The sequence below is a fragment of the Chionomys nivalis genome, chromosome 13, assembly GCF_950005125.1.
Source record: "Chionomys nivalis chromosome 13, mChiNiv1.1, whole genome shotgun sequence".
Classification (NCBI taxonomy): domain Eukaryota; kingdom Metazoa; phylum Chordata; class Mammalia; order Rodentia; family Cricetidae; genus Chionomys; species Chionomys nivalis.
The window spans coordinates 43,300,702-43,319,978 of NC_080098.1; the positions used below are offsets into that span (position 1 = coordinate 43,300,702).

The 19,277-nt window shown below is 45.7% G+C and overlaps 1 protein-coding gene across 9 annotated transcripts in view; it reads right to left on the reverse strand.

The window, feature by feature from the left end:
- Carmil1 (capping protein regulator and myosin 1 linker 1) overlaps positions 1-19,277 on the reverse strand; it is a 264,062-nt gene that overhangs the window by 202,841 nt on the left and 41,944 nt on the right. The window contains exon 1 of one of the 9 annotated variants that reach the window (XM_057787239.1): positions 14,275-14,293. The exons of the other annotated variants lie outside the window; for them this stretch is intronic. The gene's annotated coding sequence lies outside the window, so the exon portion shown is untranslated. Of the gene's footprint in view, positions 1-14,274; positions 14,294-19,277 lie in introns of those variants that run through there. 9 annotated transcript variants of the gene reach the window in all.

Consider the following 19,277-nt stretch of genomic DNA (forward strand, 5'->3'; position numbering starts at 1 on the left):
TTTCTCTTTAAACCTAAATGAGCTCACATTTGGAGCGCTACAGACTTCACTGCCCAAACAGGAGAGGTGAAACTGAAGCAAAGAATATAAAAGTGGTGGCCAAATGCACCACAGATGGAGTCATAGCTTCAAAAGGGACACTATGGCATAAATAAAGAAGTCACAACCTCCTGGCATCATCACATTCCCAGGTGGCCCCTTGATTCATTGTTTTTTTTTTGTTTTTTTTTTTGTTTTTTTTTTTGATAAGGTAATGAGCCAACACAGTCCTGAATAGAGCTTCACTGTGATCGCTCTTGCTGAAACCAGACAGCAGGAAGTGTGGAGAAAACTCCCTGTCCCATTTTGGCAATGCTGGAAGGATGGTCTTCAATCAGACAGAGAGAGTAAAAACAGTTTAAGAGAAAACTTCAGATTGATAATGAGCTTTAGAAATGCTTTCTGGCCAATTTACAAGGAATTTAAGGCAAAAGAATGTCCAGAGTTAAAAAGCCTGGGAATGGGTACTGGGCTAAACAGAGGTCCCTGGCCTTGTGGAATAGTCCAGTGGGAAAGGAGACAAGGAATGAGACAAATAGAATATACACTGCTAGGCTCTGGAAAACACTAAGAGTTAAGATCTTAAGATGAATGGAAAGAGGATGATGGACATCAGATGGGTAGTGAGAAAGCCCTCACTGAAAGGGAACATTCGAGGGCTACCCAACAGCTCAGAGGGTAAGGGCACTTGCCATGCAAGCCTGACAACCTTTAAGCCCCAGAACCCAACATGGAAGAAAGGAAACAACCCTATAAACTTGCTCTCTGACCTCTACATGAGGGCCACGACACACACACTTGCACACAGACATATACCATATGCACACAGAGATACACACAATAACAGTTTTTAAAGAGATGGCTGAGGAAAGGCCTGAAGGAGATGAGGGAGCTACCTGGATCTATGCAGCAGGAAACGGCAGGAGATGCTAGGCAGAGAGGAGAGCCACTGGGAAAGCTCTGAGGTCACAGCAGCCCTGCAACTGGGGAGGGAGGGGGATGTGCAAGAAGTGTCCAAATGTCAGAGGGTAAACCGCATACTATCCTTGCAGGCCACAGTGATAATATCGGCTTTTACTATGGGTGAGGTAGGAGGTGCCAGCTACGATCTATGTCCACCTGATGACTGAGGAAGATCAAGCAGGCGACAGAAAGGCCAGCTACAAGGACACATCATTAATGCACAGATAAACAAATGAAGTATGGCCTGGGTGACAGCCGCATGGGTGGAGAAACTGGATGGACTCTAAAGAGGTGCTAAAGCATCTGCTGGAAGGGAGTATGAGAACAACACATAAGAATGCGACAATGAGCCGGGCGGTGGTGGCGCACGCCTTTAATCCCAGCACTCGGGAGGCAGAGGCAGGTGGATCTCTGTGAGTTCGAGGCCAGCCTGGTCTACAAGAGCTAGTTCCAGGACAGGAACCAAAAGCTACGGAGAAACCCTGTCTCGAAAAATCCAAAAAAAAAAAAAAAGAAAGAAAGAAAACATTTGCCGGGTGGTGGTGGCGCACGCCTTTAATCCCAGCACTCGGGAGGCAGAGGCAGGCAGATCTCTGTGAGTTCGAGACCAGCCTGGTCTACAAGAGCTAGTTCCAGGACAGGAACCAAAACCACAGAGAAACCCTGTCTCGAAAAACCAAAAGAAAAAAAAAAAAGAATGCGACAATGGCTTCTCTGAAGGGACAGTGTGGGCTACCAGCCAAAGCAGGATCATCTTAGGCATTAGCAGACTAGCTTCCCTCCTGGACAAGCTATATCTGAAACACCCACTATGTTTGAAGGACCCACTGGAGGCCTAGTTAGTGACTGGATAAAGGAGCCTGCGATGGGGTGGGAGCTGCAGTTAGAAACCCCATTCTGTAGACATGTTTCTATAGACAAGTGTAACTGTAGATAAGTTCATGGACCGTGCAGCCAGAGGCACGCCATTTAGAGGCTAAACAGATGAGGAACCAGAAAAGGAGGCTAAAGAGTAGCCTATGGGAAAAGCACAGCCAGGGATAGTGTCCAGAGAGCCCAGGGAAGAGCGATTATGGAGGAGGAAATGAACTTCAGTGGATTCAGAGTAAGAGCAGGCAGGGACCTGACCTGACCAGGGACTTCAGCAAAGAAACAGTCCTGGAGTCCTGACTAAAGCAGAGGGAGGGGAGTGCGAGCAGGGTCTGAATCTCAGTTCCGTGCTCAGGAGAGCATGGAAAAGGAGACACCAGACAGTGAACACAGTCAAGCTGCTCAAATGGTCCATTTGGAGAGGATGAAAACGTCTGTAGCCATAAAGGGTAAATAGAAACCGGCCAGAGGCAAGAGGAAATCAGAATCTAGAGAAGAAGCTTTTATTGAATGAAGGGAAATAGTAACATGTGTGCCAGGGGGACTTCAGTCAAAACTGATGACAGAGGAAAGAGCAGGAAGCTTGTACGTGTCAGTGCCCTTGAGAAAACACACGGGGTGGAGACAGACTGGCGTGTAGCACTGAGAGAGATGAGCGCCTAGGGTGGAATAAGGAGGATGAGCGGAGAGACATGGGGCAGGGGCTGGGGAATGACTACACGGACAGCTGCGGAGGACGGAAGCTGTCTTCTGATTGTCTTTGCTTCTTGCTGAAAAAGGAACCAGCTGAAAGAACGAAGCCTGTGGACATCTGCAGAACAAGTACAACCAGGCACAGTTGTCAAAGAGAATGGACAGGCAAAGTGCGGTACAATTGACAGGCAGCATCTCGGGTCTGCTCAGTATTGTGTGCCCACTGTCAGAGGGCAACAATCAATGTGGCAGGAGGAAGCTGGGCACGGCGACCTGTGGCTCTGATATGCTGCCCGGGAGGTAAAGGCAGAAGCATGAGGAATTAGTTGTTCAAGGTCCTCTTCAGCTGCAGAGGGGGGTTGGAGGCCATCCTATATAATGTGAGACCCTTTAAAGATAATGTGTGCTTTTCTCAAGCCATGTTCAGCTGTATGGGGACATGTGGAAAATGGGTAATGTCAGAGTTGAAGAAATCCCTCCCAAGATGTTCTCTGCTGCAGATCCTAAGACGTCAGAATGAGGAGGATTGTTACAGGCCATGTACTTCACAGGACTCTTCGAAGGAAACTGTGCCCTCATTTCAGGACTGAAAAGCAAGATTAGACAGATAGAAGCATCGTATTTCCTGATAGGACTACTGGAGTGTGGTTGCCACAGCAACAGAAACTGCTCTCACAGCTGGGACACCAAGAAAGTAAGGAGCATCTTTTTCAAAAGAATGGAATCCAAATTTTTAGAGCTGGAAATAGCTCTGCAATTCCCTGACTCTTTCCTGTGCCTTAGACCATCATCTTTACAGCTAAAGAACTTTAAGAAATGCCCTAATAAAGCCACAGAGCCACAAGGGAAACCCCTTGACCATGATGGTGCATGCCTCTAAGTGCAGCACTCAGGAGGCTAAAACAAAAAGATCCTGAGTTCAAGGCCAGCCTGAATCACACATTGAGATTGTCTCAAAACAATCAAAAACAACTTTTTTTAAACTACATAGATTAAAGAAAGACTTCAAGCCCAACTAGAAAGGGAAAAGAACATGTATTTAGTTGCTCAGCCTTTATCTTCAATAGTAAAATACTGAGAGTTACGGGAGCTGCGGCAGAGCTGGATCTGAATGCCAGACCCCACTCCCAGCCTGCTGGAGCATCAGAAAAGAACAGAGACAGGGGAGTAGCTGGCTTGTTTAAGTCACCTGACAGCTAAGTGGCCTTGGGAGAGTGGTTCCAGTCTCTCTCAACTTGACTTTCTTCTTCTGGAAATGAGATTTAAATGACCTTGTCCCAAATGGAAAACCAAACAGCCAGATAAGTGTCTGGTCCAGTTTCTTATCGATACAAATTGCTTCCTCAGAAGGAACTGCAGTGACCTTAATCAGTAAATATGGAAGTCTCCCAAGCATGGGCCACTCACTAGCTAATAAGGGAACCTGCAGAATCCTACAGGTTTCTATGGGGTAAGCTTGAAGAGTATAAGAAAAGAAAAAAGGCATGCTGGGGGGCGGGGGGACAAGGCTTCCCAGTCTTTTCCCCAGCAAGAACATGGTCATTCATCTTCCACTTCCCCAGGATTAACATCACTCTGTCCTTCCTTAGAGATCATGGTAATGGTCAAACAATCAAGAGCCCAAATGTTCTTTGCATTTGCTTGTTTTGTGGTATTAGGGACTAAACCCAGGCCCTCATGTTTGCAGGCCAGTGTTCTTCCACTAAGCTGGACCCATAGCCTTATGTCCAAAGTATCTGCAGGTCCCCAAAATCCTACTAAGATCCCTAAATTAGGAGTAGGGAGTATAGTTCACTGACTAGACTGCTTGCCTAGGCAAGTATGAAGTCCTGGGTTTGAACCCTAGCATGAAATAAAAACTGGGTGTGATAACACACACAAGAATTCCTAGCCATTTGAAGCCATCCTGGGCTACATAGCAAGACCTTGTTGAAAAATAAATTCATTTGGTAAAACTAAATCTTTATTACTTCTCAAATACTTATTTTTAATATAGTAGGTATTTCTACTAATTTTTTTGGTTTAGTGGGTTGTTTTTCCTTTTTGTTGTTCTTTTTGCTTCCTTTTGTTTTGTTTTGATTTGGTTTGGTTTTCTGGAATAGTATCTCCACATCAAAGGCTGGCTTTGAACTTAGCATCTCTCTGCTTTGGCCTCTAGAATCATGGGATTCCTCCAAGTGTTTAACACAACACCAAACTCTGAAAACTTCCATATATATTTATATTTATACACATACATACACACATATATATAGTGAGTAAAGGCAATATATATAATATATTAAGTTATATAAATATATATTTATCAACAACATAAATATAGATTTATATTAATATCACTTTTACTCATCTTCTGCAAGTCTCAGATCTTTCTGGAAGCAGATGACCTCAACTTAAACTCCAAGTCAGCTCCTATCAAATATCTAACAACTCTGCTCCTTGGTTTGCCCCTCTGTAACATGGCAATGATGGCAGAACAAGCGGCATCAAGTTTTTGTCAAACAAGGAACAGAACGCTCACAGCAGCACTTAGCAACAGTGTGCACACTTCTGCTGCTGTTATCGAGGGCTCCGAGACCAGGCTTCCATCTTCTACAGAGGTGTTTAAATTCAGTTGAGATCTGCAATTGTCAAGTCCCTCTGAATACCACTTCTTATCTTTTGTCAATGAAGCATCTAAGCCTAAAATCAGAATTCAGATATCTAAGATTTTCCTAAACTCTGAGATTCTATCACTTAGCAACGCTTATCCACATTCTTTTTAATGTTTAGTTTTACAGCTAGTGATTTGTACTTGTACGTGTGCACAAGCACACAGCGCAGAGGTCAGAGGATAACTCACAGCAGTTGGTTCTCTCCTTCCACCAAGTGGCCTCTGAGGACTGAACTCAGGTTGGTCGGCTCGGAGGCAATTGCCTTCACCTGCTGAGCCGTCATCTCACTGATGCCCAGGCTCCTCAACACCATCCCCAGTGGTCTCCACAGGACTCATTTTGGAGGTTGGCTCTACTGGCGACACAACCCCAACACTATCTGACAACGCAGATAGGTAATCGTTCTCTCCTTGCAGTGTGGGTGGTCGCAGGTCTTCAGAGGATCCATCCAGTCCCTTGACTATTGTGACCAATGCCTCTGTGGTCAATAGTGACATTTCAAAGACACATTGTCAGCATGATGCACTAATTGGCCTACAAGTCCTTGGCTTCTTTAAGAATTAACCCTAACCAAGAGATGCCCATATTATGGACATATAGCCAAAAGTAGTACATTCTAATCAGGTGAGTTCTAGTCTATAAATCCCAACAAGCTGAAAGTCAGCAGACAGTGGATATCCTATGCTCATATTATTACATTATAAACATGTGTTTAAAAACCAGCCATCTCTGCCTGAGTGATGGCAGCTCATGCTTTTAATCACAACACTTAGGGGGCAGAGGCAGGTGGATCTCTGTGAGTTCAAGGCCAGTCTGGTCTACAAAGCAAGTTCCAGGGCAGGTAAGGCTACACAGAGAAACCCTGTCTCAAACAACCAAATAAACACAGTAATTTCCGAGCCTCATGATGCACATCTGTAACTCCAGTACTTGGGAGGTAAGAGTCAGGTCACAGGTTCAAAGTCATCCTCAGCTATATAGCAGCTTGGGAGGCCATCAGCACTGCATGGGGCTTTGCCTCAGAAATGAACACCAATGATAACCCAGCTATCTTTTCACAAGACATTAAGCAGCACTCTGAAGGGGGACCATTTCATGGAAACTGACTTTTGATGGAACAAGAACCCCTTACTGCCTTACCATGCGGTTTCAGAGTTAAGCCGCACCCTCCTAAGGAAGGTCTGTGCAGCTGGGTCGACTCGGGAGAGACTCGGACGAGGATGCTCAAATTTCTGCTTTGCTCTACCTACACTGAAAACAATCTGAGTCAGCATGCTGAGGTGTGGCTGAGGTGTGCTACTGGGAAATCACAAGTTAAAGGTCAGCCTGGGCTACATAGCGGGACCCCATGAAAGACGGAGGGGAAGGTTTGAAATTGTATGACTATGGCAGGACTAAGGAGAAAGCAATCTTGAAAATAAGAGCCATGTGTCTGTAAGGTGGGAACAGTAATGAAGACCAACTGGACAATGGCGTCGACAGTTAGGGTTTGACAGGCAGGACGAGCCCGGAGCCCGGATGCTGGCATCTATATTCAGTTCTATGTTAATGTAATCATCACTCTCGGGCTGCGGTGTAGGAGAGCGCTGGCTTAGTATGAACAAAGTTGTACCACACAACACTGGGCACAGTGGCTCATGCCTGGAATACCAGCACTGGGGAAATAAAGCAAGAGGATCAGGAGTTAAGAGTCATCCTCAGCTATGAGGAGAGTTTGAAGCCAGCATGAGCTACATAAAACTGTCCAAAAGACAAAACCTCTCCACGATTTACCTTGCTCACACAAGGCTTTGTTCTCTACTCTTAACTCTTTAATCTTTAGAAAATGTCCAATTACAAGATCATTGAAGTTTAACAAGGCATTGAAGCCTGGCCCTAGGCTGCAAAGAGTATGGCTGGGATTCAAGCCCAAAGCTTCAACCACAGACGCATACCTGCATCAGCAGCTGTCCTACTGAGTGAGCCCACGGCACCGGTGACAACTGCTTCGTTTTCCCCTTCAGTTTGCCGGGGTCTTCTATTTTTCACTGGTAAGAAAAGTATAATGTGGCAAAGGAGGGAGATCACAAGAAGTGAATCTCACGGGCTTCTTTTCATTCATGGAATATGTAAATTCCATCGAAATACAGTATTACCCTTAGGGGGCCACCAAGAGAGGCCACTGGCCAAGTCCTCGGTAATAAATCGGGGTCATCTTTCCAGATATAAACCATACATGCTGATCGCTTTAATGTTCAATAACTTTCTAAAGACAAAAGCTGCACAGCCAGGAGAAACACTGGTGAAATTCTATCACAGACAGAACTTGCTAGTGAAATTACGTGCTAATGTTGTCTGGGGCCCACTCTTTAGAAGAGCACCAAAAACTTTCAGAGAAATGAAATGTTCTTATTCTATCAGTTAAATATGGCAGTTAACATCTGCCCAAAGCTAAGGACAAAATGGAAAAGTGTGACCACGTATAGACTTTCCTCATCAAACCAGGGAAGAAATAGAAAAGGGACCGGAGATGGCTTAGTCAGCCAAATGCTGCAGTGCAAGAATAAGAAACTGAGTTCTGATCTCCAGCGCTCATGTAGTGGCAAGCATTCACAATCCCGGCAATGGAGGGGAAGGGGAATGGGATGCCTGCAGCTCACGGGCCAATCTCAGCGAAACAGCAAGCTCCAGGTTCAGAGACTCTGTCTCTAAAATAAGGTAGAGATTGAGAAAGACATCTCAACACTGACTTCTGCATGAGCACACATGCTCACGCGCGCACACACACACACACACACACACACACACGGGCAGGTGGGTGGGAATAGCTACAAGCTAATATGTAATAACTATTAGGACACCTGCAGCACAAGCTCCAAGCTGCTTCCACCTCTGTGAGGACAGCAATCCCCTAGGACAGCCACCCATGGTCCAACGACACTTTAAATATTACATATTTGCAGCTATAATAGGCAGCCCCTGCCTTTCCCTACCAATCCTGTCTTGGCACATCTATCTTTACTGAGCCGAAACTTCAGCCACTGAACGAAAGCTTTCAAACAGTCTCCACAGCGCTCTGTCCACTCTGGCAGAGCAGCACCCTTTGTTAGGGATACTTTCTAGGACTTGGTTTCACCTGGTGACAAAGGAATCATTCACTGGGCTGTCCCCATTTGTGGCTGGCCTCATTCAGGGCACTTGAGCCGGCTCTGGCCCACAGCTGCCATAATCACCCAGTACACTGGGCTTTCTCTCTACCACTTCTCCGAGAACAACTGCATACAGTTCAGCCACCACCAGGGCCCCCGCGGACATGAGCTCTCAGAGGATGCTGGCTGGTCACACCATTGTGTGCTGACTCCACTGACTCCATCCACTTTTCAAGTCTTAGTCTAGATCTCATTGCTCCTCTGGCATGCTCATGTTCTAGCAGGGGTGAGGTCAACAGGTCAGAAGACATGAGATCAATCATTGTGATTGACATAATAAGCCAGAAATGTACAAAGAAAAAAAACAACAGTGTGCTTGCCTAGCATGCATAGACTCTGGGTTTGAAGGCAGGCAAGGGGCAAAGCGGGAACATAGCAGGTAGGCAGCAAGGAGAAATGAAGTCTAAGAGTTCAGAAATAGTACACACATATTACTGAATACAAATATATACAAACACCTGGAAACTGAACCACTAACATCCGAATTAATACAGGCAAGGTGCAGCAAGGCAATAATTAACTCGCAAGGAGATAAATTACAATAAGGAAGTACGGCAGTACACTGACATTGTTAAGCACAAAAGGACAATATGGGTTTTAGTCTCTAAGCCTTATGATATCATACTCCAATATAAGTGCTTTATGGCTGAGTACTTCACTTATTAGCACAGGTATAAAGTGAGCTCGTATATGACATTTATATTCAAAATATGCACTGACTTTTAAAGGGAACTGTGTCAAAATTATAAATTTGCTAGTGGAAATTTTACAGTCAGACCAGTCATTACCTATAATCCCGCTTAAACACCATGAGTTCAAAGACTGCTTTGGCTACATAGTGCATTCAATGTCAGATTGGGTTATGTAGGATACAGTCAAAAAAAAAATCTAGAGCCAAGTAATCCATGCCAACCACTCAAGAGGCTGAGGCAGGAGGATGCTGCCATGTTTGAAGCCAACCTAATATACATAGCAAGTTTCAGATTACCAAGGATAAATAGCAGGATCCTGTCTCAAAGGATATCGAAATCAACTAAGAGGGCAGTGGTGTATGTAGCTCACTGGCAAAGAAAGTGCTCGGCATGCAGGAAAGCCAGAGTTTAATACCCAAGACCCAAAACATGAAACACAATTAGAGTAGAATAAGAATAGATTTTTTGCTTAGTAAAACGTATTAATACATTTAAATATAAATAATAATAGAATGTTTGGGCAGGCACTTTCATGAACAATTAACACACTTGAATTCGGTTTACCCTAACACCACCTTTGCACACAAACACAGTTTCATACACAGGTGAAAGCTGAAACACAGAAGGCAAGAGACTTGTGAGTGACACTCAGCAGGCAGGCATGATCCCAAACAATCAGGGACCACAGGCCACTGTAATATCCCTGGAAGATATTAAGTCACCCCCGACTCAGGGAGGGTGCTGGGAAGAGGCTTTGCAGAGGTTAGGTCCTGAAGTATGAACCAGAGGAAATAGGGACAAGGGCATTCTGGTCACAGGGCAATATAACCTACAAGCATGGAGGCCCAGGACTTGATCTCTCAGGACAGCAATTAGTGTGCAAAAAGGATGCTGGGCACACCTTACATCTGGATCGCAGTGGACACATTTGGCCCTTTCCATAATATTCGTATCTACAGAATAACAAACTCCCAAGCTACGCAGGTCTCCAGTTTTGTCAGTGATGATTCACTGAGTAATGCTGATTTCTCCCTACAATCTGACCATTGGCAATCACAGTGTTTTTTATTTCAATGTCATATTATTAATATTAACTCAAAGATCATATGGGCACTTCCCACGATGACATGTAGGTTGCAGAATGGCAGAGACGGGAACAACAGAGACATAAAGAGAATCCCTGTGGTGGGTAGAAGAGATATTCACAAGTCTAATCCGGAAGTTGCTGGAGGCTCACAGAGCCCGTCATGGCAACTAGGTAGAGGCAAATGAGCTGCAGGACAGAGAAGTTAAGGCAAGTCCCAGTGGACTGAGGTTATAAGCAAGGGAGGTCTGTGCTGAGCTACACACCCTGGGGACAGTTGGGAAATTGTCACCTGTCCACCCCATCCCACAACACGGGCACCTGATGGTCAGCGGCTGTCACTGTGTCCCAAAATGTACTGTGTCTCTTTTGGATGCAGGTGAGACAGTTGTACCTTTCACTGGTCTAGTGCGCTCAAAAGTTCAGAGGCAGTTCCTACATGGCTGTGTCATGCCCACGTTTCTCTGTGATTCCGACCTACACTGTTAAGTTCATTGGTGGGACTTGTTACTTAAGTGGGTAAGTCATTTATGTCTGTGCCCTTATGGTTCACACTGGGAAAGTAGAGGTTGTTCATTTATACAAACAACACACACAACCATTCTGTGTACTAACTTGCTTTCTAGTGCTATGATAGTGACCGTGACCAAAGACAACTCGGGGGAAAGGGGATTGGTTCATTGGCTTACACATCCTATTCGTAGTTCATCAATCAGGGAAACCTAAGCAGAAACTCAAGCAGAGCAGGACCGTGGAGGGGGAAACTGAAACAGAAACCACCAAGGATGATGCGTACTTGATCCGCATGGGTTGCTCAGCCTGTTTCCTTGTACTACCCAGAACCACCTGCCCGGGGGTGGCACCCACCACAGCAGGATGGGCCCTCCCACATCAATCATTAATCAAGAAAATACCACACCGGTTTGCCTACGGGATAATCTGATGAAAGCATAAAACACAACAAAGCAAAAAACCCACCCCGCACAACCTGTCTCTGTATTTTCACTCAAAATACAGCTGTCGGGACACAGCACAGCCTGAAACCCTGCTTCGCACAGCCTGGAGTAGCACGGAGAAGGGCAGAGCCTGAGCATCGCAGAGGTTCAAGAGAGAGGCTGGGAAGGGCCTGAAAGCTCTGGCGGGGTTTTCCAGAGTACAGAGCATGGGCAACAGCGGGAGAAGGAGGAAGTGGAGGGCTGATGGAGAAGCGACTGCAGGCCAGACTGAGGTGATAGAAACAACAGAGACCAGCCATGATGGTGGTAAAGCAACTGCAGAGTTAGCCAAGGATGAGAGCCTGAGGTACATGCAGACACACACACACACACGTCTTCCACAGAAGTGAGTGGTGGACTACAAGGGATGCAGACAGCAGAGGCAGACAGCATGCCTGCAGAGGACACGTGAGGGGCGGTGCACATGGCACATGGCAGGTGTGGGTGGATGGCTCCCAAGAGCTCCACAATCAGTCTAGAAACACAATATGGTCCTCTTCATGGATAAAGAGTTCTAAACGGCACTTCTTATCTGGGATGTGCCAGATTCAGTAAAATATCTCATCCTATGTATCTTCTCTTTTAGTTGATTTTGAACAATTCAAAATAACATTCAAGCACAGCTTCAGAAAAATCTTGGAGATGAAAAATAAACATGACCACATTTTTAGAAAGCACATCTTTTAATAATCATGGCATCAAAATGGAAATTACTTAAGAGACCTAAGTTTATTTTTCAATTGTACACATCCTTATTGAAGCACTGTTACTCGTGCACTCATCGTCTATGGAAATCCAATCAACAGATTGGCATGCTGTCAGGATTTATGTGAATTAACTCTCCATCTGCAGAGGAGGGCTGGGCAATGCAATACCAACCAGACCTACAGGCTGCAACACAAACGGAAATGGAAAACCCACACAAGCAGGAGAGGATGCCAAATGCCTTTAATCCCAGCACTTGGGAGCCACAGGTAAGATTCAAGGTCACCCCACTCTCCGTAGTTAGAGGTCACCCTGAGCCTGAGCTACGGTGAGACCCTGCCTCAAAAAATAAATAAATAAATAAATAAATAAATAAATAAATAAATAAAAAAGAGAAGGAAAGAATGAAGGGAGAGAGTTGGTAAGAAGGGAGGGAGGGAGGGTGGGAGGGAGGGACACGGGCAGGCAGGCAAGCATTCTGGCCACCAAGGATTCAGGGAAGTAGCAGGTGATGGGCTAGAGGAGTGAGCGCAGAGAAGACTGAAATTGATACTCTGCATTCTCCTGTCTGATGGGGGCTCAATTGGTAAGCAGGCTGAAAAATCAGAATCCACAACAGGAAAAAGCAATCCACCTATCTCACAGTTCAAGTCAGGAGAAGAGAGACAGCAAGCCGTCCATATTCACACAGTCTTCACTCTCTGAACTGCACTTTTGCATGAGGGGTCTAACTATGTTGTTGAGACTGGCCTTCAGGAATCGAGTAATCCTCCAGCTTCATCCTCCCACACAGCAATTGACACTACGGATTTGTGTAATATGCATAAGGATAGGCACAACCAGGTTTCTCTGTGACACCAGAATCCCCATAGAGCTGCCTTAGCCGCTTCTCTAGACACGGATGGGCTACCTGAGGTTACTACTATGAGCTTCAGCTTGTCCTTCAACACAAGTAACACTCAGCCCCTTTGAGTTCCCTGGCCTCGAACTCACAGAGATCCGCCTGCCTCTGCCTCCCGAGTGCTGGGATTAAAGGTGTGCGCCACCACTGCCTGGCCTGGCTGGAAGACCACTTTAATTGTTCTCTCTCTCCCCCCCCTTCCCTCTCCCTCTCGCTCCCTCCCTCCCCCACCCCCACCCCCAGAATAAGGGAGAGTGAGTCTGCTATGTTACCAGCACTGCGACTCTAAGTCACAGAGGCGAAGCTAGAGGCCGAGGATAAAATCTGGCTCTAACACACTGGCCAGGAAAGAAGGACTATGGTCCCCTTAATAATCTAAAACATCAAGAAAGCCCAGGGAGCTGGGCATGGCAGACTTGATGCCCTGTGCCTAGACTCCAAGCATGTGGTGGTGGAGGCAGGGGCCTAGAGTTCAAGGCAGCCTTGGCTACAAAGCAATTTCAGGACAGCTTGGGCTTCATAAGACCTTTTCACAGAAATTAAACTTCAGAAAGATAGAGGCAGGGAAGGAAAGGAGGGAGAACAGAATGTCAGTGGTTGCAAGCTCCCAATGACACCACCACTATGAAGGTCAACTTCCAGAAGCAGTTCACACTGGTCCCCATGCAGAGCTCTCTCTCTCTCTCTCTCTCTCTCTCTCTCTCTCTCACACACACACACACACACACACACACCCCACACCACACACACCAAACACACCCCTCATGGAAACAAACCAATGCACTCTACCATCAAATAACCTCAGGAAACACTGTCCACAAACCAGCCTTGGGCAGCAGGAAGCTCGCCTGATATAAAATGCTCAAAAAATTTCTATCAACCGGAAACTCTTCTTTAAACTTGCTGAGCCGAATTTTCCTTATCTAACACCATGTCGTCCTGACTTTCCAAGGGATGTGGTGTAGCTAACATCAGATGGGCACACAACTCTCCAGTCTCTGCATTCCTGGTAAGCATCTCCTCTCTAATCTTCAGGGGCTTCCTTGATGGAGCAGGCAGCAAAGAGAGATGTATATATTTCTTCAGTATATTTCCAAAGTCCCAGGGAAGGACACCTGCTTGGGTCACATGAACAACTGAAGCCTGAAAACTAGGGTTCAGGGAACATGGACACAAAATCACAGGGCCTTCTCTGCAGCCAGGGAAGCCAAACCACACACAGATCATGTGGTCTCAGTGGTCAAGACAAGTTCCCTTTAAAAGTGTGTTTGAATGTGTGTGCATGCATGCAAGGTTCATGCATACACAGCCTCTCGTGAAAGCCAGATACAGAGGGGGAAGAGGAATCGGTACACTGAGCTCTGGAGTGTTAAGTATCATCTCCGTGTGCCTGAGCAATGACTATTTCCAATTTAAAAGTCTCAAACACTTAGCTTTCTATCTCCCTCCCTCATTTGCTCCTCTCCCCAACTCAATACAAGTCACCTTACCGTGGATCAAAGCCTGAGAACTTCTGGGCTTAGGGAAAGGCAGTTGTCATCCATCGTAGCAGTTGGGAGGCAGAGGCTGGAGGATCAACTCAGTTCCAGGGCCATCTGAGTTCTAGTCCAGCCCATACTACATAGTGAGGCCCTGTCTCAAAACAACAAAGGCCTTAAGAATCATTCCTGTTTTGCTTTTTCCCACTTCTGGGCTACAGAAAAACTATTTAACATAAAATTATATTCAGAACACGCCTGCTTATCTGTAGTGTCCTTGACAACCTCATCCAATCACAGCACTCTATTATTATCAAACCCAAAGTGTGAGCAAGGGCAGGCTTCAGTCCTCGGCTTCCTGTAGGCAGAGACTGAGATACATGCCTCCTCCCAGAAGTCTACTGCTTTTTCTCACAGAGGGAGTTTCCATAGAAACAATGGTATGATCAGCATCTAGTACAACTTATCTCTTCAGCACGCCTTACTTCTGCTAAACTTATCAAAATGATTCTAACAAGGCTAGAGAAGGCTCAATAATACAGCACTTGTCTGGAATGTTCAAGGGCATGGGTTTCAGCTTTGTGGGGCTGGGGTAGGGTGGAATGAGAAAACCTTTTGAACTAAATTAGAGCAACAAAAAGGCACAGGTGTCTGCAAGGTGTCTCACCTAAAGCTGCAGGCAACAAAACTCTCCCATCTGAAGTCAAAAGGACTTCTTAAACTTGGATGCCACTTTTCTGGTGTTCTGAACTCCAGCCATGCCATCCTGATGTCAAGGTGGTATTTTGATCATTTCATCCTTTCTCTCTGGCTCCCCGAAATCGTCAACAAAGTCCTGTATAACGTAATCTTCCATCCACCTCCCACCAAACATCATCATGAATTCTAGATGTCTCGCCCACAGACACCAGCCCCAGGCATCGGTTTCTCCACAGGGGTATCCACCCAGCCCTGAGTGGGCAGAGTGCCATTTACTCCAACCACCCCCTAATCCAGGACCACGGTATGACTCTACTCACACAGCCCTGGAATTTTTCTGTCAAAGTCCTGTTTTGCAAAAACACCAATGCATCTAAAACAGTCACAAAAGCAGAAGGTACCAAAGAGAAGTGGCGACTGTGGCATGAGAACTGGGCTCTGTGGCTGCAGGCACTATGAGACCAGAGAAAGCAAGCTCAGAATCACACAGACGACAATAATATAGACTGATAGAAAGAAGCATACCTTGAGAGGCAGCAAGACAGGAGGACCCCAAAATCCCAAGACAGAACGAAGGGAACGACATGTGAAGGCGGACACAAGCTGGACAGCCATCAGCCAAGATGTAGCAGACTTCTCGAAAAGTATTAACAAAGTAGGAGAGCTCGTTAAGTCCACGCAGAACATTTGCTTGGTGTGTACAAAGACTCAAGTTGAATCTCCAGCACCAGAAATAAACAAAAACTATTAAAACCCCAACATCAGTGAAGAAACAGTCTGGGCAGTCCTAAAACACTTGGCCTCAGCTGACCGTGTGTGCATGTTTGTGCATATATATGCATGAGTAGCTACATATTGCTTTCCATCTTATTTTAAGGCAGGGTTTCTCACTGAACCTTGAGCTTGTCAATAAATTAGCCCCGCAAGGATCCTACTCTTCCTCTGTCTTCCCACAGACACACATGAGCACTAAGCTTATAGATGAACACCAAAGTACATCTTCTTACATGGATGCCTGGGATCCGAACTCAGGTCCTCTCATGCTTGCATGGAAAGCACTTTATCCACTGAACCATTTTCCCAGTTCCTTGGTTGTGTACTTTAAAAAACTATTTATTCCATAGGGTTTAGAATCTGTGCCAAGGTCACCCAACAAACAAAATGGATTCCTACTTGTCTGTACACTCTCTTTATCTCATCCTCCTTCTCCTAGCAGCAATAAAAGGGCTTGACCCTGTCACGGGGCATCCCAGGGGCATTCACCAAGCCACAGAACGAGGCTCTGTTTTTCTGCTACCTTGTCCACTCCTACCTTCCCGTCTTAGGACACCCCCATGTTCCCCGGTGTGTGCACAAATGGCTTCTGCTAGCCATGAGTCCTCAATAGGGAACCCGAGCACAAGCTTCTCACAGGTCCATTATTTAAACAACTTATCATGATAACGTGGGGAGCCGAGACTCAGAAGACACCCTCCCATACATCAAGCCTGCCAGGCAGCTCCAAGTGAAAGAAAACCTGGTCACGCTTTTCACTGGTTTACTCAGTCCTGCCAGTCAAAACACTCAAACAGGGCTGGGGGAGAGGGCTCACACCACACAGGTGTGAAGACCAGTCAGGGTGACAAAGAGTCCAAGTAAAAGTGAGACTGTGTCTGGCATCTGCCATCCTAGCACTGGGGCAGCAGAGACAGGGGACGCCAGTCTTACATCAACTTGATACAAATTAGAATCATTTTTGAAAAGAAACTTCAACTAAAAAAAAAAGTTTCCACCCGACTGGTCTGTGGGCAAGCCTGTGGTGCATTTTCTTGATTGATGATTGGTGTGTAAGGGCCGAGTTCACTGTGGGCAGTGCCATCCTGGGTCCTGGGCCGTTGGTGGTCCTGGGTATTACTAGAAAGTAGTCTGAGAAAGCCAGGAAGAGCAAGCCAGTCAGCGGTGTTCCTCCATGGTCTCTGCATCAGCTCCTGCCCTGACTTCTCTGGATGATGGACTACAAGCTATCACCTGAAATAAACCCTTTCCTCTCTAGGTGCTTTTGGTCATGGTGTTTTGCCACAGCAGTAGAAACCCTAAAACAGTGGAGTAAGCTGGCTATGCAGACTAACTGGAATTAGCAAGTTCTGTGCTCAGCAAGAGTTCTTACCTCAAAAAATAGAGTGGTCAAGAGAGACTTTGGGCCTTATACCCATACATATACAGGAGCATGCACACCTGCACACACATGTAAACACAAATCTTCATGCACACACACGCACAAACCACATATAACAGCAGCCGAGAGTCTGTGAATCTTTGAAGGCAATCTGACTGGCACAAGAAGCAATCTGCACTTAGTTATGACTAAAAACATAACCAAAGCCTTTCATTGTTTCTTTTCACGATCTTGCTAGTGTTGCCCAGGCTAGTGTCAAACTCGTGAGAATCCTCCTGCCTCTCATCCTCCCTAATAGGGAATTAGAGAGCTGTGATTACAGGAAGAGATGCGTAACTATGCCTGATCCAATTCCTCTTCTTCAGCTTCTCCTGGGATTCCTATGAATTCCACCGAAGCGAGAGCTCCTTTTTACTCACACCCTGGTCAGCATGACAGCGGCGTCTCTCTGAAGGCAGGTCTTCATCCTTAGCCTTCATAAAGATAACAGCTAAGGCTCAATGTGTGAGGAGGACTGATTCAAATGGCACTTTCAGAGACAAAAATCTCAAGGCCCTCATCTCAAACGGCAGTCTTTGCATAGAATTTAAACATGTGCCTTTATGTGCTTCAAAGCTTCCCTGGGTTCCTTATCATATTCAGTAAGGTGCAAATGGTATATGTTATCATCCTTGGATGCGATAGAAATACAGTTAAGCTGCAGTATTTGAGGGGTCATGATGAGGGAAAAATGTATGCATACTTATAAAAGACACAGCTTTTTATATTTTTGACCTATGGTTGGTCACATCCACAGAAGAGAAACTTACAGAGCCAAGGAGCTGACTGCACAGACCTCTAAGCAAGCTATTTCTTGATCATTATATTCAAGGTCTAACTCAGCCCAGGTTGGCCTCAAACTTACTATGCAGCCAAAGGTGGCCTTGAACTCCTCCTGCCTCTATCTCCCAAATGCTGAGACCTAGATTCAAATAGGCATTTTCTTAGACTGGAAAAGAGCTTAGTGGTAGATCACTTGCCTGGCATGAACAAGACCAAAACTTCCATCCCTAACACTGCAGAAAATTACTCCCTAGTACTACAAATATTATTGGCATTGGTGGTGATGATGGTGAGGATGGCAGGGATGATGACAGGAGCTACCTTTAGAAGCTGATTTCTTCCTCTGCAAGAGTAGCAATACCATTACTTCATAACTGTGATTAAATGAAATAACACCAAAGACCCGAAATCAAGCATGAAGCAGATCCAAGGACTCACTCTCTCCAGACCCTCCCACCTGAGACCCAGCAGTTCATAATCACCCCAAACGTAAAAACAATGAAGACACAACAACCCCATTTGAACAGTAACCTGAAGATGCCTAAAGTTACAAGCCTTTTTGTACTGTTAATAGAAATCTACTTAGTGCCAGATTAACTCTGTGACTGTCAATTTCACAATACCAGACTTAGGAAGTGTAGGAAGGACACAGAGGCCCACACAGTGGTCAGAGACCACGTTTATTACCGTCTGTTACGCTAGCTACCAGGAAATATTGTTTTATCTTGGATGTAGTCATAAATAGAGTAATAAATGAAAATAAGATTGGCTGTCGGAGCCCATATGCTCTCCTTTCCGAGACAACAAAATGCTCACCCAGTGTGTGTTTACACACAGCAGTGGCAGCTGGATGGGAGCCAAAGAAATCAATGAAAGCTTGATGTTTGGAAAACCACTAAATACAAACAAGGAGGCTGTGCATCTCTGGTTCCTTCCATTGCAAAATTCCCATGGCGAAGTCTAGGCGATCCTTGAATTTTAACTTGACCTGCTCGGAAGGTCGGTGTTGTCTATACTGCTTCAATTAGCCACTCAGCTTTGCAAAGTCCCAGGGCCCAGTCACCACAGGGTCCTTCTGGACACTCCCCAGAAAAAAAGCCTATTTTCCTGCATTTTCCCACGGGTTGTTTTTCCTGATTCTAGATGGTTCATTGTCATTCTTATTCATTCATACACTCTGCCCCTCCCTGTACTTTTCTCCCTCCCCTCATTCTTCTCTCTCTCTCTCTCTCTCTCTCTCTCTCTCTCTCTCTCTCTCTCTCTAGGCACAAGTACCCCAGGCTAATCTCAAGTTGAATTGGTAGTAGAAGATGACTTTGCACTTCTGATGCTCCTGCTT